The 18,728-nt window shown below is 41.0% G+C and overlaps 1 pseudogene; it reads left to right on the plus strand.

Annotated features, from left to right (window-relative positions):
• LOC122687404 overlaps positions 1-15,549 on the plus strand; it is a 34,941-nt pseudogene extending 19,392 nt beyond the window's left edge.
• Positions 15,550-18,728: the final 3,179 nt, after the last annotated feature.

Below are 18,728 nucleotides of genomic sequence, written 5' to 3' on the forward strand. Positions count from 1 at the left end.
GATGAAAACTATTCCTCAACTTTTGGAAGCCCCTCATAGTCCACAATTGGAGATGCACAGTTCAAAACGCCCTAATCATGGGAATGTTCAAGTTTATTTAAGAGAGAGAATTAAAAACCAAACAGGATGCAGACCTTCCTACCTCCCTTGGGGTTGTCCATGGAACATTAACTAATGTCTTCTTAGCATATGAATGTTGACTTTCCAGAACGGTTTGGGAAATGCTACTTGAAAATATTAGTATCCTTATCATTAATTTTACTTTCCTGTCTTAAAAATATAATTAGCTTATAAATTTAATTTAATTTTTAATGTGCAAGGCTTTTTATTTTTTAGCTTATTTAAATGATCTAACTTTAATTAAAAACAACCAGTTCACAATCATAATAATGTAACTTTCTTATAATATTAGTTTCGGTCAAATCGTATTTCAACAAAAGCTGAGCCCCACTGCTCTCTAAAGTCCTGAGCTTTGGCACTTCTCTCGTAATCACTGACTGTTTTTATTCAGCCAAGACTCTAAATCTGTGGGTTAAAAACTACTCTCACTGTGGCTAGACTCAAGCTTCTTTTGAATTCAAAAGAGCCTGATGTTCCAGTATATAATTCAGAAGTAGTTTTAAAGATTAACCTTGCTCAGACAAGTAGGTTTCATGCTTTTTATTCTCAACCTAGTCTTAGTGTTTGGAAATACAGTAAATTTTTTTCTCATTAAGTTTTAAAAATGACCATTCGCATTCATTATTGATGAAATAAAGGTTTACTGAGAAAATTAATAGGGCAAATTGGCTTTTAGGAATGATTTTGAAAAATACGATGGGATTAGTTTTCATTTGGGGTAGGTGAGCCTTATTAGAATCACTTATGCAGCTTTTTCAAGATGTATGTCTCTGAACACATACATGAATTCCACCTTTCCTCCCTGCCCTGAAGACACAGTCTGTGGGTCTATCTGCCTCTCTGTCCCTGTGTCTCTCTCTCTCACACACACACCCCTTTTGACAAGCTGAGGAATGATGTGTGAGGCATGATTTCATAGACAAAAGCATCCTGAGAGATTCTGATCTTAACCCTGCCTCATTCATTCCTAGACTTGGCTGCACGTTGCAGTCACCTGGGGAGCTTTAAACACAATCCTGTTGCCCAGGTCGTCCCTAATGCAGTTAAATCAGAACATTTTGAAGCAGAAGCCAGGCAGTGTTTAAAGCGTCCCGGGTAATCCAGTGTGCAGCTGACCTTGGGAACCACTCTCTGCTTTGAGGGTAGGAGAAAGAGAACTACTTCTGATAATTGGTGGGACCTTGAGTAAGTCAGTTTTAAGCCTTGATTCTCTTATTTGTAAAATGGGTTAAGTATCATATTAGGTTCAGTTGCCCTTTTTATCAGGTAACTTTTAATTCTGTGACTTTAAAATCAATTTGAAGAAACTTGGAAGCACTGTAGAAGTATCCATCTTTGATGCTAACAGTGTTACAGGCCTTTCTGCAAATGCTAAGATTCTATAGAGGAGTTACAAAATTCAGATTTGCCTTCTCTCTGTTATTTTGAGTTTCATTTTAGATACTGAGAACAAAGGGAAGCAAATAACTTAAGCAGAGAACCCCTTAATTGCCTAATACACAGCATCTGTGAATAACTTAGGGCTATAGTAATGTAAAAACTATCTGAGGACTTGTACCTGTTGGTTAGTTAATAGTTTATTTAAAATAATGTGGAAATACCTGTCATTAATAGTGTACTGTGCTGTATTGTGCTGCCTTATTAGCAGTGCTTATTTCAGGATAACTAGGCCTATCACCAATTTTGTGACTATAAAATTTTGCTATTAAATTTTCTAATACTTATGTGTGAAAGTGATTTTAAATCCATTTTATTTGATATGGAGCACTTGTATTACTTACTTTTAGAGAAATAATGGAAAATAGATGTGTTGGGGGAATACCGGTACTTTTAGAGAAATAATGGAAAATAGATGTGTTAGGGGGAATACCGAACGGAATCAACTGAAATGCAGTGCCTAACAAAAAGCCACACACACAAAATCTGTATGGCTTAAATTTAACCATGTGGATAGATGATGTAACTTGTACGGGATGAAAGATTCTGTGCATAGAAGGACAAATGACCGGGGAAATATATAATAATTTATATATTATAATAATCAACCCAAACATGTCTTCTAAGAGCACATCTATATTTTGGGTCTCCTAATTTTGCTAAAAGCCAAAGAACCTAAAACATGGGGGATACCACCTATGGGTACTGCTCTGAATTAGGGGATGTGGGGGCCACCGGGCATCTGGATGGTCTTACCTCTCTGCCAACCCTTTAAAATGTCTTCAGGCCTAATGTGACAAAATCCAATTATTACAATATTATTTTTTCCTCCACAGTGAGATCTTAGAAATATATTACCACATAAAGAACAGGTGAGCTCTTTTAAAACCTGTCTTGTTATTCCAGCTAATTAATTTACACAGTATCAAGTTTAGTGTTAATAACAATGGACAGTATTAGAGTAAGCTTTTACTGTTAGAGTGCTTTCGTTACAGTATTGAAGTGAATCATTTATTTTCATTTTGGGACTCTTAATTCTTTAAGTTTTATGTGGTTTACATGGATATTTACTGTATTAGAAATTGAAATTTAAAATTAAACAAATTAAATCCACTGTATGTTAAAACAGGCTTTCCTTAGCACTGCTGAAGTTCTGAGCTGGCTGAGGCTTTGGTGTGGGGTGCCACCCTGTGTGTCGCAGAGTATTTAGCAGCACCCCGGCCTCTGCTCTGTAGGTGCAAGTAAGGTGTTCTGCTTCTCTCCACATTAGGACAGGAAAACTGTCTCCTGAGGGATGAGATCACCATCTGACTGGGGACCCCAGTGTTGAACATAAGTCATTTTTTTAATGAAAAATAACCATTTTCCACAACAAAATAGTGGAGAGGATAGTATCTCATTAATAGGAGACAGTTGATTCTCTTGTCAACATTGTCTTCAGTCATTTGCTTTGAAGAAGCAATATGAAGATCCAGCTACATGCAGACATATAGTTGGGAAAAGGTGAATTTTTAAAGCCTTGAGATAATTGGACATATTCTTTGATACTGTCCGCAAAATCCACGTGTGCCAGTTTATTAAATTAGTTAAGATGGAGTTCCAAGTCATTATCAGTGAACTTGAGGTAGATACTATGTTAAATTAATGCCCATTGATCTGTCATGCATACTGAGTGGATCTTTTTATCTGTGCATGATTTTATCATATTATACATTGTCATTTGCAAAGTGTTGGTTCACATGTCTTCAGACAGTGTCAAAAACTCACTCTTGTTAGTATCACTACCAGTCTTATCGGGAAAGTCTTTAAGTATTGATAAATCAAGCTCACCATAAATAACACACTGGAAGGTACAAATTTTCCAAAAATCCTAATATTTTTAACTTGATGGTTTGAATTTTATCATTGGCAACAAATAGTTTAGAGTTTTCTTTGAAGTGACAGGCTCACTTTGTTCATTTTTGAAAAAATGGCTGTCAATTGGTGTTTCATGAAAAAAGTGGTTTAAATATGATGTTCTAGGGGGAAAAAAGTGACTTGGTTACCAGTGAGTTACAAGTGCTCTTCCTTAGCACAGCCATGTTTCAGTCCATACAAGCGCTTAATGCATACTGTCCGCTTACTCAGAATATGAAGAAGAAGAGTAAAGGTTTAAGAACACTTGATTTTTACTCTTTCATCATGGATGTTCTTAAGTGAAGCAGATTTTTTACATTGATTTGGCCAGGAATAAGTGAATGACTTCGAATTTAGTTTCATACCACTGCCTTGATTCACACTCAGAAATGAGCAATTTTACCCACTTTTGCTTTTATACAATCACAGTTAAGTGTCAAACAGTGTAGAGGCAGGTGATGTCTTGGTATTCTTATCAAAAAAGTTTTGACCTCTTGGACTTGCAGGATTTCTGAAGAGGGGCCGGGGGAGATTCCCAGAGGCCTATAGACCACATTTGCAGAACTGCTGTTTAAATGGGCACAGTGTAGTAGTGTGGTGGAATTTAAAAGAAAAAGCCTGGTCTCTCTTAAAAGACAATTAAAATTTTTAACTCAAACTATTTAAAAGAGACAAGAAGAAATAAACAATAAGAATATAATATGAAGAACAAAAGGGGGTGGAGACAAGAAAAAATCATGAATCTCATATTTACATTCATTGAAGTTAGAAGACTTTATTGCCCACTATTACCACTTTATAAAATGTTCTTGTATATTCCATTGTGAGGTTAGTGAAGTGGAAATGTATTGGTCTACGAACATTGCCTGTTAGAAGGGGTCTGTGTGGGTAAAGGCAGCTCTGGCTGGTTGTAGAAGAGATTTCATGCAACTTGGTGTGCTGAGTATAAAATAGGTCAGAAAACCTTTCTAAGGGCAGAATCCAGGAGAATATGTAAAACTGTTTGCTTTATTAAGGTTAGGCTTCCTCTACTCCTCTCTCTACTTTTAGCAGATATTTTACTAAGCTAGTAACTCCTGAATTAATTTTTAAAATACACATTCTTATTTTATAGAGATGCCAATAGGTCCTTGGACATTTTTGATGAGAGATCACATCCACTCACAGTAAGTGTCACTTTTATTGAAGGTGTATTTTTCTCTTATTACAGTTGTGTTTATTTCATGCTGATTTGCTTTGAAATTAATTACTAGAAGAAAATTATTGCCTCCAGCTCAAAGCCAAGATTGTCTTCCTTTAAGTCTTCTTCCCCCACCCCATATTATGTCAAGTGATTTTACCAAAAGCATGTTGTGTCAGGGGTGTGACTGATAAGAACCAAGTTACGCTTTGTATGACGAACGAGCAGGTAAGTAAACATACCCAAGTAACAGAAAATGTAGGTTTTTAAAGGATGATTTTCCATAGCATCACACAATAGAAACATTTCCTAACACATATGTAAGACCTCTAAGGAGAAAATTTAAAAACTGTATAAATTTTAAACTAATTAAAATGACAGGGTTTAAAAACTCACTTCTTGAGGTGCTCAGTAGACACATGTGGCTGGTGACCGCTGTGTAAGAGAGCACACTCTTAGAGCCTCTGGTTACAGGACTCTGGAAAGGTGTTTTCATAGTTGACTACAGAAAAGTCTGATGATGTACAATGATCAGCAAGACTTTGAGCCTAAAAGAGTTTGCATTTGGTTAGAATTCTTTGGGGAAGAAGGTGGAAATACATTTTCTGAGGTTGTGCTTGCATTTTTCTTTAATGAATGGTAGTGAGTATTGAATCACTATGGTACTTTAGGATCCAATTGTTTATATTTAAAAGACTACAAGATATGTCACCTAGTCAAAATTATTTTAAGTAGCACGTGGGCCCACGTGTGAAGATTGCTATCTTGAGGGTACTTTTAAGTATTTTTCTTCAGTGGATACTTAACATTGTGTTTTTTCTTCTTTCAGCGAGAAAGGGTTCCGGAGGAGTACTTTCAGCATGATCCTTAACACAAATTCATTTACAGATTTGTTCATACTCTTTTCAGTGCCGCCCAGCTGACTGCTGAATGTGCAATAGTGACTTTGGTAATATATTTTTCTCTTAATAGAAGCATCTCTAGAAATTTTTTTCTTGTACAGAAGGTATGGGCCTGTTTTTCAAATGAAAGTAGGTTCCTGAAATGATCATCAGAACTTTATTAAAGAGAAATGTATCAAAAAGAATTAAAACATGCAGATTTGAGCTTTAGTAATCATCATGATTTAAAATGTTGCCATTGCTTTTCTCATCACAAAACAGTTGATGTTAAAGGCAGCAGGAGAGACTTCTGGTTTCTCCTTCGACACCTCAGGATGCATGCACACACAGGGCACACAGGTACACACCGGCAAAGTGTGTTGGGTGGTAGGATGGAGGCGATCACTGAACTTCCTGGCCCACGGCAGGTGTAGATTCAGTGTGTTTCTGAGTCTCAGGCTGTGTTGCCTAGGCAGTTGTGATGTGTGTCTTGATTGAGACCGACTGCCTTCACCTCCCTGACCTTGGACGACAATGTTAACCATCTCTACTGTCCCCTGGTGCCGGCGTGTGAAGGTACCCAGGACTGGGGTGTCAGCAGTGCTTGGAAAGGCTTTACTCAGGTTAGCCTGCCGAGCTCCAGCTATGTGAGGACCTTTCTGTCATCCATACTGAATTCCCATGGTGAGATTTTATCATTTGACTAATACATCATATTCAGCTGAGAGGTAGTTGGGATTGCCTAACTCCTCCCTATAGCAAACCTATAGGGGAAGGTCAGCTGCATGGTCTGAAGGGAGGGCCTGCGTCACCGCTGCCTGCGCCCCTGCAGGCAGAGTGTAGGAGAGGAGGCTTCCCCTCAGTAGGCCCCGGGTCAGACGCAGGCCTTTTCTTGGAGCTGCGAGCCAGGTACAGGGCTCAGTTAGCATGTGCTTGAGAGAGGCAGGAGTGGCGCTGGCACGTGGAGAGCTGGGAAATGCAGGCAGGAGAGGGTATGTGGGTTGGAAGAGGGGCATTTCTTTGTAGACAAGTTAAGCCCGATGGACCCGTGAGACAGCAGAGTGACAGTGTCTAGCAGTCATTTGACTGTATGGGATTGGAGCCCGAAGCTGAGCAAGAGGCAGGGAATTACGTGTAGCTGTTCAAATGCAGAGAGAGTACGTTAAATAAAAGTTGAGGAGAAGATAGATCTGTGGGGCCTGTCAGCACTTACAGGACACATCCCCAGAGGAGTGGCCACTCGGAGTGGTAGGAAACCCAGGAGAGAATTAGAAGGTGCCAGGAGAGCTTGAAGAAGGAGAGCGTGGTGCACGTGCTGAGTGCTGCCAAGGAGCTCCTTAGGGCATACATAGGCACCAAATGCCTGCCCGTGTCACGGTTCTAAGTGCTGGGCATAGAGGAGAGTTCTTGCCTTTCTGAGGGAAGTATAGCAGACATAAGGGTTTTGTTTTTCTCTAGTTTTTATGGAGTATGGTTCATTTACAGTGTGTGTAAGTATCGGGTGTACCACAGAGTGTAAGACTTTTTAAAATGAGTATTTTTTAAAAGATGACTGTTTGAAGTAATAGTGAAAGCTAGAAAGAGAAAGCAAGGTAAAGGGATGGAGAGATTCGAGGGGCTTCCCTGGTGGCTGAGACAGGAAGCAGTCTGCCTGCAGTGCAGGAGACCTGGGTTCCATCCCTGGTTTGGGAAGATCCCCTGGAGAAGGGAGTGGCAACCCACTGCAGTATTGTTGCCTGGAGAATTCCCCATGGACAGAGGAGCCAGACGGGTCCATGGGGTCACAGAGTCAGACACGACTGAGCGACTTAACGCATGCACACTAGAAAGCCCAGGAAGAGCCTCTTTACAGAGGTGAGATCTGAACCAGGACCTGGCTGGACTGAGGAAGATGAGGGGCCTGATAGCACAGGCAGGGGGCAGAGCATGAGGCGCAGACAGGAGCGGGTTCTGTGCTGAGGGGTCAGCAGGGTGCCGCTGTGATCAGAGAGGGAATGAGGGAAGGCACAGGCGATGAGGGCACAGAAGGACGATGGCATCTCACACAGGGCCTCGTGACTAGCAGGCCACAGAAGTGACCTGTTTGATGGGAGAGCCCTGGCAGACGTTGAGCAGGCCCGTGAAGTGCACTGAATCTGAGAGGCTCTCCTGGCTGCTCTGGGGAGAACAGACTGTGGTTGGCGGTCAGTGGAAGCAGAGAAGTTAGGAGGCAATGGCAGTGATAGAAGCCAGAAGTGACGGACAGAAGAGCAGAGCCGGCAGGTGACCAGTGAAAGTGGAGATAAGAATTCCCAACAGATGGTAGTGAGAGAACTCAAGTGGAGGTCTTTGGTCCCGGCAGCCAGGCGTGTGGCAGTGTCTCTCAGCTCTGAGGGCAGGCCTGGGGAGTGGGGCGCTGTGATGAAGAGTGCTGGCTGTTTGTCATGAAGGCGCAGTGAGCATGCCTCAGTAGTTTCAGCGGGGCAGTGGCAGCCAGGGGCAGGCTAAATGGGCTAAGGAGAGGATGGGTCATGAGGAGCCAGTGTCAGAACATTTCCTGAAGGAAGTGTTCTAAGGGGTGGTGACGGAGGGGCTGAGAACATGTAAGAGAACATTGGAGAAAATCTCTGACAGAGAAGGGGGGTTGTTCAAGAAGAGATGAATTGTGGGAACAGTGTTCTGCAGACATGAGAGGTGGGACTGACTTCATTCATAGAAGAGTTAGCTTCAGGGAAAAGAAAGAGGTGTAACTTCCACTGAGACAGGAGGGCAAGTGGTGTAAATGAGACCAGGTTTGCCTTTAGTGACGCTGAGAGGAAGCTGAGGGACTGCCCCTGAGGTTGAACTGCCTCTGTCAGTGCCATAGTACAGCAGAGGGGCGGACCCTGCGGGAGACTCGTTCTTAGAGAGGACTGGCACGTGCGGAGTTCTCTGGGGAGTGGGGGCAGAAGTTCACTAAGGGTGTATAATCTCAGTAACCGTGTTTGAAACACAGTTGAGTTTGGAGAGCTTTGGCAGATCGGAGCTGTCAGTCTGATAATGGGACATTTTTCTTTTTGTCCAATGGCATATATTTTCTTCTGCAGAGTTAACACCATCACAACTTATGTCTTTAATCTTTACTCAGCTGTTAACTTGGTCTGGTTCTTTATAGAATAGCCATTTGACACATATAAAAGAAGCCATGAAGTCATCCCACAAACTACCTGGCAGATTTAGAGGAGCCCCAGGGATTGAGACACCGGCAGCTCTTAACCACCTTAGAACCAAACAAATTGACTAAGTTGCAGAATATGTAAGACCAATGAGTTGTGAAATAGTGGAGATGTGAAAAATCGGGGTATGAACAAAGAGCTCTCTTTGTGCGTGAATCTTCCCTAAAGGCCCTAGATGGAAAGCACAGCTGCTCTGTGCTCCCTGTCCTGCTGTGCCTCGCAGCAGCCCCGGGACGCTCTCTTGACCACCAGTTATCATCTTCAGGTTCACCCTCTGAAGAGAAGATAAAGAACTGCTCAGTCTTAGCAGAGTTTTACATACTCAAGCTTTATGTAAAATTGCCACGTACCCACCACCAGTATGGTAGGTACATTGCACACGGTAGGCACTCAAGCATTTACTGAACGGTTGAATCAATGCTGGGGTATACGTGCTGCCTTTTACAAGTGGGAAGGTAATGACACAATGCCTGTCTTTAGAATGCTGAGATGTCCTTTCATTCCTGCGACCAAAATTGGGTTGGAAATTCACATGGGCAGAGTAGAAATACCAGACTGACAGAAATATTTGCCTTACAACTGTGACCTGGCCTTTGGCCTCGGCTGGCCGAGCAAAAGTCTCTGTAGAACCAAAGAATAAAAGACATGTTAAAAACAGATGAAACCTATCATTCCTAACAATTCTATCACAGCCCTTAAACTGAACTAAAATCAAAGGTCAGTCCTCTACTTTTGCAGGTTTACTTAGAAAGGCTTTTAACTTATGCTGAGATCGACATTTGCCCCACTAACTGGAAAAGAATTGTTTTGGGAGCCATTCTTCTTGCCTCCAAGGTTTGGGACGATCAGACTGTTTGGAATGTGGACTACTGCCAGATCCTAAAGGACATTACAGTTGAGGACATGTGAGTTTGTAAGGTTACGGTGAACTGTCTAACCATTTTCCAATACCTTATTTGCTCCCATAAAGTTTACAGCTTAAGAAATGTTACATTTTAAGAAAGGTTACATTGCGCAGAGCTGAATTAGGTATAAATATAAAATTAGACTTCTTTCTGTCTAGCTGTAGTATAACCATTTGTATTTCCCATCATTAATTAGTTAAATCTTGGTGTGTTACTGTTGTAATAGTCTGCTTGATAAATTGAAATTACTTTTCTGGTGGTTTTTGCCATTTTACAAGCTCACTACCAGAACAACATGATGCAGTAAATAACTTCACGTCTTTCTTAAAGCTGTCTACCAGGTCCAGTCTGTTTTTAAGAGACACATGTCTGGCCTTGGAAGTTAAGTGGTCACTGCTGAGGTCTTAGCACCTCCAGACTACTGAGGTTATAACTTCAACTTGAGTCACACATTGTATGTTTGTTTTTGCAGGTCTTTTCTTTTGTAATCTGAGGTTGTCTCTAAGGTTCTGTTGTTACGGAAACCATGATGTACAGATGACCAAATAGGAAGGTTTCAGATCTCTGTGTTCTGTCTCCTCCACTGTCAGGAGTGTTCCCCATGTTTAGAAGTAGGTCTGCTGAGTTAGGAAACTCCTTTGTCTCAGGTAGCCCAGGAAGTGTCAGTGGGGCCTCACCCGGGGCACTCGGCAACCACAGCGGTACTTGGTGGGGCCTCGAGTTAACTTGGCGGGTTCCTCACAGATGGCATGCTCCCATGGGTGTGAAACATCAGGCTTGCTGTCTGGCTGCAGGGAAGGGCCCCGAGGGTGGGAGGCAGCAGGAACCAGAGAGGTATTTGCAGCAGACTCTAGAAGTGCTCACTTGACAGGAAAAATGTCCTTGTGGGTGGCATTTAGGAAAACATAAAGGGGCACCTCTTTATTACAGTGAACAGCAGAGGATGATCAAGGTCATGGCAGGCAGTGGCAAGAGTTTGTTTTTGTTCCCTTTGCCCCTGACTCTTAATTCAGATTTACCAGAGTGCATATTTACAACTGAAGCAAAGAAGCTTGTGACTAAGAGAAGGGACCAGTGATTGTTGGTAGCTGTCCAAGTGGCTTTTGGTGAAAACGTCCACTTTGATGATAGAAAGTGTCATGGTGATATTGCTGGTAGCCACCTTAGTGTTACAGCAGATAATTCGAGATAAGTAGAAGTACTTTTGGAATTTGTAGAAACTAAGGTGACATTGAGCACCACTGTCATCCATCTTTAAACTGGTTCCTGGAAGGAAGGAAAATGTGTAATCATAAACACGAGGTCTGCCATGATGGCAGCTGAAATTTTCTCAGAACCTGCAGCTAAGGTGACGGGGGCTCTGGGTCCAGTTACAGCATCAGAGAACATGCAGGGAAGTGTGTGGGTGTTCATAGATGTGAGCCCAATAGCACTGATGGCAGTGTCTAGCTACAGGAAGAAGCTAATTGTAAACAGCCCTTTTCTGTGTACAACAGAATCACCAGGAGCTATGTTCGTCATAGGTTGCTTTTGTTTATGATCTTTGGAAACTGGAAAGCATTACAGCCAAGTGTTCAAGTCACATTGTCTCATCCCCCTGCTGTTGGCTGCTATTTGTAATGGTCTCATTTTGAGTCTAAATTGAAAAATTGGCATCTATCAGCTTTTCCTTAAAAGTTTTCTAACATCCATGTATCTTGTTTGAATATATTGAGCAGCTGCTGTTCAGAAAATTTGCTGCGCCTATAAATGGCATGCTCTTCAGTCATCTAGTCATTTAAAAAAAAAAAAACGCAGAGGCGTATTCTGTAGTCCTAATGCCTTTTTCTTCAGTTAAGTAAAGCTCTGTTAATAGACATGTTAATCCTATGAAGTACTGTATTTCCACACAATTACAATGTATTAGTGGAAGAGAATATAAAAGGGATAGTGAAGTGCATTTATTCCCGTAGTAAATTAAGTCCTGATTAGCTGATTATCAAAACATTATCTGATTTACATTTCTATAGACTTATGGCCATATGAACAGGAAATTAATTTTGGAGGTAGGTTCAGTTAGGTTTAAAGTTCAACAAATGAGAAACCTCATTTCTGCTCACACTCTGCTGTCCACGCAGGAGAACGTCAAACATTTGATGACTTACCAGTGGATAAAATATTAACACTTTAAAACCAGGAAACAAATATTTTGAAAAATAAGTCACTTTCATTTGTCTGGGTATTTATCATTTTTATATAATTAACTCTTTAAAGTGATTGCTGTGAAAGTGGTAAGACTTACTCTGATTTTATTTACTTAAACATTAGACAAGCTAATGACTGTGCATGGTCCCACAGGAAAGACCTGCTCCCAGGACCCTACTTTCCCACTTCACTGAATTCGCCCCCTGCGTGCCTATGCACCTTCTGTCCTAGTCAGGGCCAGTGGACGGAGCACAGAGGGAACTGCTCCATCGGGGTCATTGCTCAGGTGCATTTAGTCTAGCCAAGATGTCTCCCCTTAATCCTACTGCCTCCCATAGCTTAAAAAGTGTATCCCATCCTGTCCCAGGAACACCTTCTGGTCCTACTGGGATTAAGAGGAACAGAAACTTGCATTCTGCCCTTTGCCACAGTCCCCTGCACTGAAGCGGGGGGAGGGGATTCCCTTTCGCATCGAGTGTAGCTTATTTATTTATTTATCTGAGATGAATCCTTGCTGCCTCAAGAGTCTTCTCCCCTCAGAGATAATAGCAGTGGCTCTCCATGGCCCCATTTGTTGCCGTGGTGATGTGCCTACTGCTTTTGTTGGCGTGTCTCTACTTCAATAAGCCCCTTCCTGTTATCGGTGAAAATGTCTGCAAGTTCTCCAGAGCTAGTAAACAGCACACATCATTCCTGTCATCTGATGACTGTAGCGGGGCCGTGTGAGTGAGCGTGGAGCATGAATGCACAGCTGCACTGATGGAACTCTGAAGAATGAGCCCCCGAGTCAGCAGCATGGGTGCATAAGAGGGCCGTAACCTCCCCCCCTTGTCCCAGACTCCAAGTGCCAGGACGCAGGAAGAACCACCAAGAGCTGTCCCTTGTTTGAACATGAGTGTATTAATCCAGCTGGGGAGCCGTTGTTTGTTTCCAAGCTGTATTTAGAGCTGTTGTGGCACAGAATGGGGTTTCTGAAGATAGCCCAGTTGACTAAAATTGTCCTATGTTGGTTTTGTCTTCTCCTCCCCCAGGAATGAGATGGAAAGGCACTTTCTGGAGCTCCTTCAGTTTAATATTAATGTTTCCGCCAGTCTTTATGCCAAATACTACTTTGACCTTTGCTCCTTAGCAGATGACGACAACCTGAGTTTGCTAATTGGTCCTCTTAGCAAAGAAAGAGCACAGAGCCTAGAGGTAAGACTGGGGATTCACTGACTGGGTTTTCTGTCAGCCACCAAAGCCAGCATCTGTGGCTGACTTACTCTCCGCAGTGACTGACAGTTTGCAGAGCTTATTAACCCACTGGCATCTTATTCCCTGTGTCTTTTATGGGTTAGACAGAGATATCACATTATTTTTTTAAAAAAAATTCCAGATATCTCTTATGTAACCATGATTCAGAATATTTTAAATCAGATTTAATTGTTCTTAATGGTTTTCCATTTGAACCTCCACACTTACATATAACCATACAGGAATAATTCTTATAATTGTGTCCCTAATCATATGTACATTGATAATTACTTACCACTCTTAACTGCCTGAGCTTGTAGTGTGTGTTTGTGTGTATTACAGTTCAGCCCCATGAGTTTATTAGACCAGAAGCATCAGGGGCTAACCTGTGAGACCTATACTTGGAAATTATAATGTGGGTTCAGAAACTGGATGTAGAAAGTAGGTGGGTTTTTAATGGAAGTGGTAACATACATGGGATGAAGGAATTTGTAGTAGTGATTTGAAGAGTAATTTGAAGTAGTTTGTGATATCTGGTGGGTATACAGCAAAATTTACAACTGAAATGAATACATATAAAGTTGACACTTTTTTGGTACCTTGGTACTTTAGAAATAAGACATTTTTCTACAATAATTTACATGCATGTGAAATAGCACCTTGTAGTGCTTCATCACTAGACCTTTCTTGCCTTCAACACACACCTACCTCATTAAAATGTTCTTAGTGTGTAGTAAATAATGAAGACTGAATAGAAGTGGAATAGCTGGGTAAACACTGGTTTTGCTTAGGTGTGTTCATTATACTTAAGGATCTAGTATGTAGGTAACATCATATTGCTGTTAGACGGGGCCTATTTTGGGAACCCGGTTTTTAAATATGTTCCTCCCTGCCCCAGCAATCTCATCATAGCCCTTGAAGAATATTATCTTAGGGAATCAGCAGTGTAGATATGAGCTATCCAAAGTAGCAGCAACTGTCAGCCTAAATGAATGCAGATGTGTGGCTTATCAATGCTGCTTTCTTTAAGGTTGGAACTTTTTTCCCCCAGTTATATTTACATTCTATCTGATTGACTTTCTTAGGCCATCTCCAGACTGTGTGAAGACAAATACAAAGACTTGGGCAGAGTTGCTGTGAGAAGGTCTTTCAGCGCTGATAATTTCTTTGGTGTTCAGGGCTCCAATGCCATCCTCTCATGAACAGAGAGAGGTGAGGGGTTGTAACATCATGAACCCCTCGTAACAAGGACTGGAGAAATACCATCTCTCCTGCTCAGAAACCAGCAAAGTTAGTATTTTCACCTAGAAGAAAGACACTGAATTCAAGAGACTAGCAGACAGCAAAGGTTATGGTCATAGGAAAAACTGGACCTTGTCAAGGCAACACACTCTTCTGTCCTTTTTAATGTAAACAGAGTTACAAAAACCACTCCAAAGCTAAAAGCTCCCAACCCACCCACAGATATTTGCTTACTGTGTAGGCCGATAACTGTGAACTATGTGAGGATTTTTTAATAGTTTAAATTTTTAGACTTTAAAGACACTAACTGTACAACTTTTACTTTTTCCTATTTTTCTCGCCCATATTGCTGCATATTCCTTTAGAATCAATGCAGTATTGCCGTTCAAACACGGGACTCCTGACAACTCATAAAGCCACTTAGGAACAGACTGCTGTAGCATTGTTAGGTTTTGAAGGATTCTTCCTCCCTATTTCATTGAAGCTGCTAGTCATTTTAGGCAATCAGTTTAAACCCAAAAGCTGCTGAATAACACTTGTCATTCAGTTTTTTTGCAAGCACTACTTATTAGCATATTAGCATGTTTGGGATCATAAGCAGAGAAGGTATGTTGTCACCTACTCCTGTTGGGTCCGTGCTGCGTTTCTTGTTAACTCTAATGGTGCTTCTCATTTTCTGATGGTTTTCCTCTTTGTTAAATACTTGTATTAAAGGATATTTTCATAATTGCAGCCAACCTGTTAGTCCAGGAATAAGCAGATAGTGAAACAGAAGGTGTCCCAAAAGTCTTGGTGCAATTTTAAGCTTTAATACAGTGTGCTTGGACACTCCAGGACACTGCCGCAGAAGTATAAATGCTACAGACGCAAAATGTGACTTGAAAGTTTACTTGAATTTCTTCTAAACTCATTTGGTTTTGTAAATCTTAGATGTTAAGCTTTTAATTTGAATTTGTTGTTTCAGTCCCTCTTGAAGATGGCAAACAATAGGCTGAAACAAAAGATTAAAATTAAGAGCTTAATGTTTAAAATTTACAAAACTAAATGAGTTTAGAAGAAATTCAAGTAAACTCTCAGGTGATGTTTTGTAAGTTTGTAGCATTTATATTTCTACAAGTATCAAAGCTTCCAATTGCACAAAGACTTCAGGAGGATATCTTGTATCTTTATAGACCTGGCCTCCTCTTTTTAAAATAGTCCTTTGCCTGGCTGGGCTGTTGATCTGCTTGAGCACCGAAGTTTCTTTTTTATAGGTTTGGTAAAGGAATTAGGAACAATAGCATTAGTTCTCGGTAATAAACTGAAAGGAACTGGACCCTAGTAGTAGTGACAGAAAAATAAGAGACATGAAACAGCTTTTCTGTTCTGCCTGTTAACCTGGCTGTAGGTGTGTCACTTCAAGTTGTTACTTGAGGAAAGATAAATCTTAGGAACCCTTACCTCAGGCTTTTTAAAACACAGGGTACCACTTAGCCACCAGGAAGCCCATTAAAAGACAGGGAGGTCCAGTAATCAGTCTTTTAGGAAATTGGTAATGATGTCACCTAAACTTGAAACATTAAAAAAAAAAAGTGTTCTCAACTATGTAAAATCTTTTTCCTACCTTCTCAAACATAATCCTAGGAATTTTGCCTGTAAACAAAGCATTTCTGGGCTAGAAATACTTTCTCTCTTTATAGCAAGGCTTCACATTATATTGAGTGCCACAGGTTCCATCATTTTTAAAGGACAGAGACATCAATGATAAATAATGGATATAAAATATTACAGTGTACCACCTCAAAAAATATTGTTTATGGAGCTTGGAGGTTCAAGTATTGATTGCAGTTTTATTTTGAAAAGAATGCTACAACTTGTGTGGTTTTCCTTCCTCATGTTTCTATTAAAAGAAAAGCTAACAAACTCTATTTTAATTAAAATACGTGGCTGTTGTGCACCTTCTCACTGCTCACGTTAACATCACGGCTCTGCTTAGCGCAAACGTTCTCAGTCCGCTCTGACAGGCAGGCCTGAAAGCATTTTCCGACTACCCATTCAAAAGTTTCTTTGACCGTTGCCTTTAGTTAAGAGGCATTTATTTCTTCAGCTTATGTTCTTTTCAACCAGAAGATAATTTAGTACACTTAAAATCACTGGCCGTGGTGCTCAGTGGCATAGTGCGTTAGATGGCACTTTGGAATTGTGTGTGATTGTACCAACAGGGGAAAAAAGCACATTGGAACATAAAAGGTAAAACACAGAAAGGAGTTACAGAAATACTGTTGAATCAGAACATGAGTTACTTGAGGATTTCAAGCCATTGAACAGGAGAGAAAATGGAATAAGAGGAAGTAGAACTGCGGTTGTTATAAAGAGGGTAATGTTAAACAAGCCATGTGATGTACCAGATCACCATCAGGTTTCTCTAAGACCCCAGTCACTGCACTCACGCAATATTCCATCACTCCTGATAGTACTGTTGTGTCTTCATCCACCTTAATTCACTACCTAAGCTCAGATCTTTTAACTTCGTTCTTGGTAAGTTGTTGATTAGGAGAAATAATCTGAATTAGTGCAGAAGGAGAGAAAAACTATGACAAATCACTAAGATAGTTTGTACCATGTAATAATATGCCAGTTACTAAGCAGAAATGCTGTCACATCTTGAGTGGTCAAAGGTTAAAAAAAAGTGGGGGTAGGAACACTGCTTGGACACGACTGTGGTTTGAAGACAAGTTAGAATCACTAAACATTGCTCTTTCAGTGTTAATTCTAGAGACAATTACAGCCATTTTGATAAATGGAAAACTTAAAGATTCTCATAAGTACTATAGGGCATGAAAACTAGCTCCTAGTAGGGGCAATAGGGTAGTGTTGAGATATTATACCTGGGAAGAGTTTATTCCCTAAAGTACTAAGACTATAAAAGAATACTTCAACTCAAATTTATTTTCATTTTTAGTTTTTGGAATATACTGACGGTGCAATTTTAACTGGAATACTGTGAACTGAACTTGATAAGGACAAGACAAAGGTTTCAAATCTATGTTTGAACCAAATGAAATTGTCATTTTTCTACATTAAATTCACGTGGTTCACCCTAAGACAACTTAGGGCCCAGTGTTTCTGAGAAGTTTTTTCCATTCTGTATCAGATTCTATCATGACCCTATTCTATCACATCTAAAGTACCCTGTATGCCCATTATTGAAATTCAACATTACTAAATCCTGGTTTTATAACAACTCACGTTTCACTTGTTAGTTTTCCCATTTTATAAGATATACCATTACTTGATTTTTTAAAAGTGCTGATGAAGTCAGTATTGACTGGAAAATCATTCCCTCTATATTTCAGGTTATGCAATGTTTTGGGAAGTGTTTCCACACAGCATGTAGGTTACCTGAACTCTTTGATCACACAAGCCTTCGAACCACGTGTAGAGTGACTAGGACTGTTCCTCGCCCAGAAGCTGTGGTCTGTGAGTTCAGAGCTACTAGGTAAAGCACCTGATGGCTGGCAGAGCCTCTCTCAGGCAAGCGCTAGTTTCTGTGCAGAATCTGTCGATTATCCCTAGCATCTACCAGGGATTAGATCACCTAAGATCTCAACTGTTGGCCACTTACCACCCTGGCCAGCCTGACACTGCCAGCAAAAATAAAATCCAGGAGCCCTTCAGCAAAGTCTGGTCCCTTGTACACAGGTGCAGTCTGGTTTCTGAGGCAATTTAGTCTATTTTAAATGGGTTTGGCAGATGAGAGAACAATTTACTTAATGTGAAACAAATTTTAAGAATACCAGTTTGTGGTTTAGGGAACTCTAGGATGCAGAAAGAACTAGGAAAGTGAAATAGAAATTAAGAGGAATCCAGAGTCAAATGAAAAGTGGTTAATATTCTTTAAAAAAGGCCCAGGTAAATGTGAAGGGAGCTAGTGATTTGAATATTAGAAAAATCCAGCGACAGCCTCAGAACCTAAGGTACTCAAGAATGTGTCCATATCTACTCAGATTGTTCTCCTAACTTTTTCTTAAAACATCTATTCCTTCATCCTAGCATTCTCATTTCCAACCTTTACTTCTGGCTCCCCAGACGGTGGCCCTGTATTTCCTCCCTGTGGGAACTGACCCTTCCAAGGGCAAAGGTTGAGTGTTCGGTCACCTCCCACTGGCCTCTCTCAAGAGGATCATCTCAGCTTCACCCTCTGACTTTCTGCTGGTGCCAAATGTGGCAGTGCTCAATGCTGGTTACTACTGTGATCCACTTCCAAAGGCTTAGCAGGTTCCAGGAAGTACAGGATTTATATGGCTCACAGGCTAACTGGTTCCTGTGATCCCCGTTAATCAACTACTTGGGCCCTCCTCAAGGTGCTTGTTCCCCATCTGCTGCACTCAGTCCCCTGACCTGCCCACAATTCTAGACGTATCACCTCAGGCTAAGCAGCAACCCCACGTGCAGACTCCACAACTTGTCTCACCTG

Source organism: Cervus elaphus, chromosome 31 (genome assembly GCF_910594005.1).
Source record: "Cervus elaphus chromosome 31, mCerEla1.1, whole genome shotgun sequence".
NCBI classification, from domain to species: Eukaryota; Metazoa; Chordata; class Mammalia; order Artiodactyla; family Cervidae; genus Cervus; species Cervus elaphus.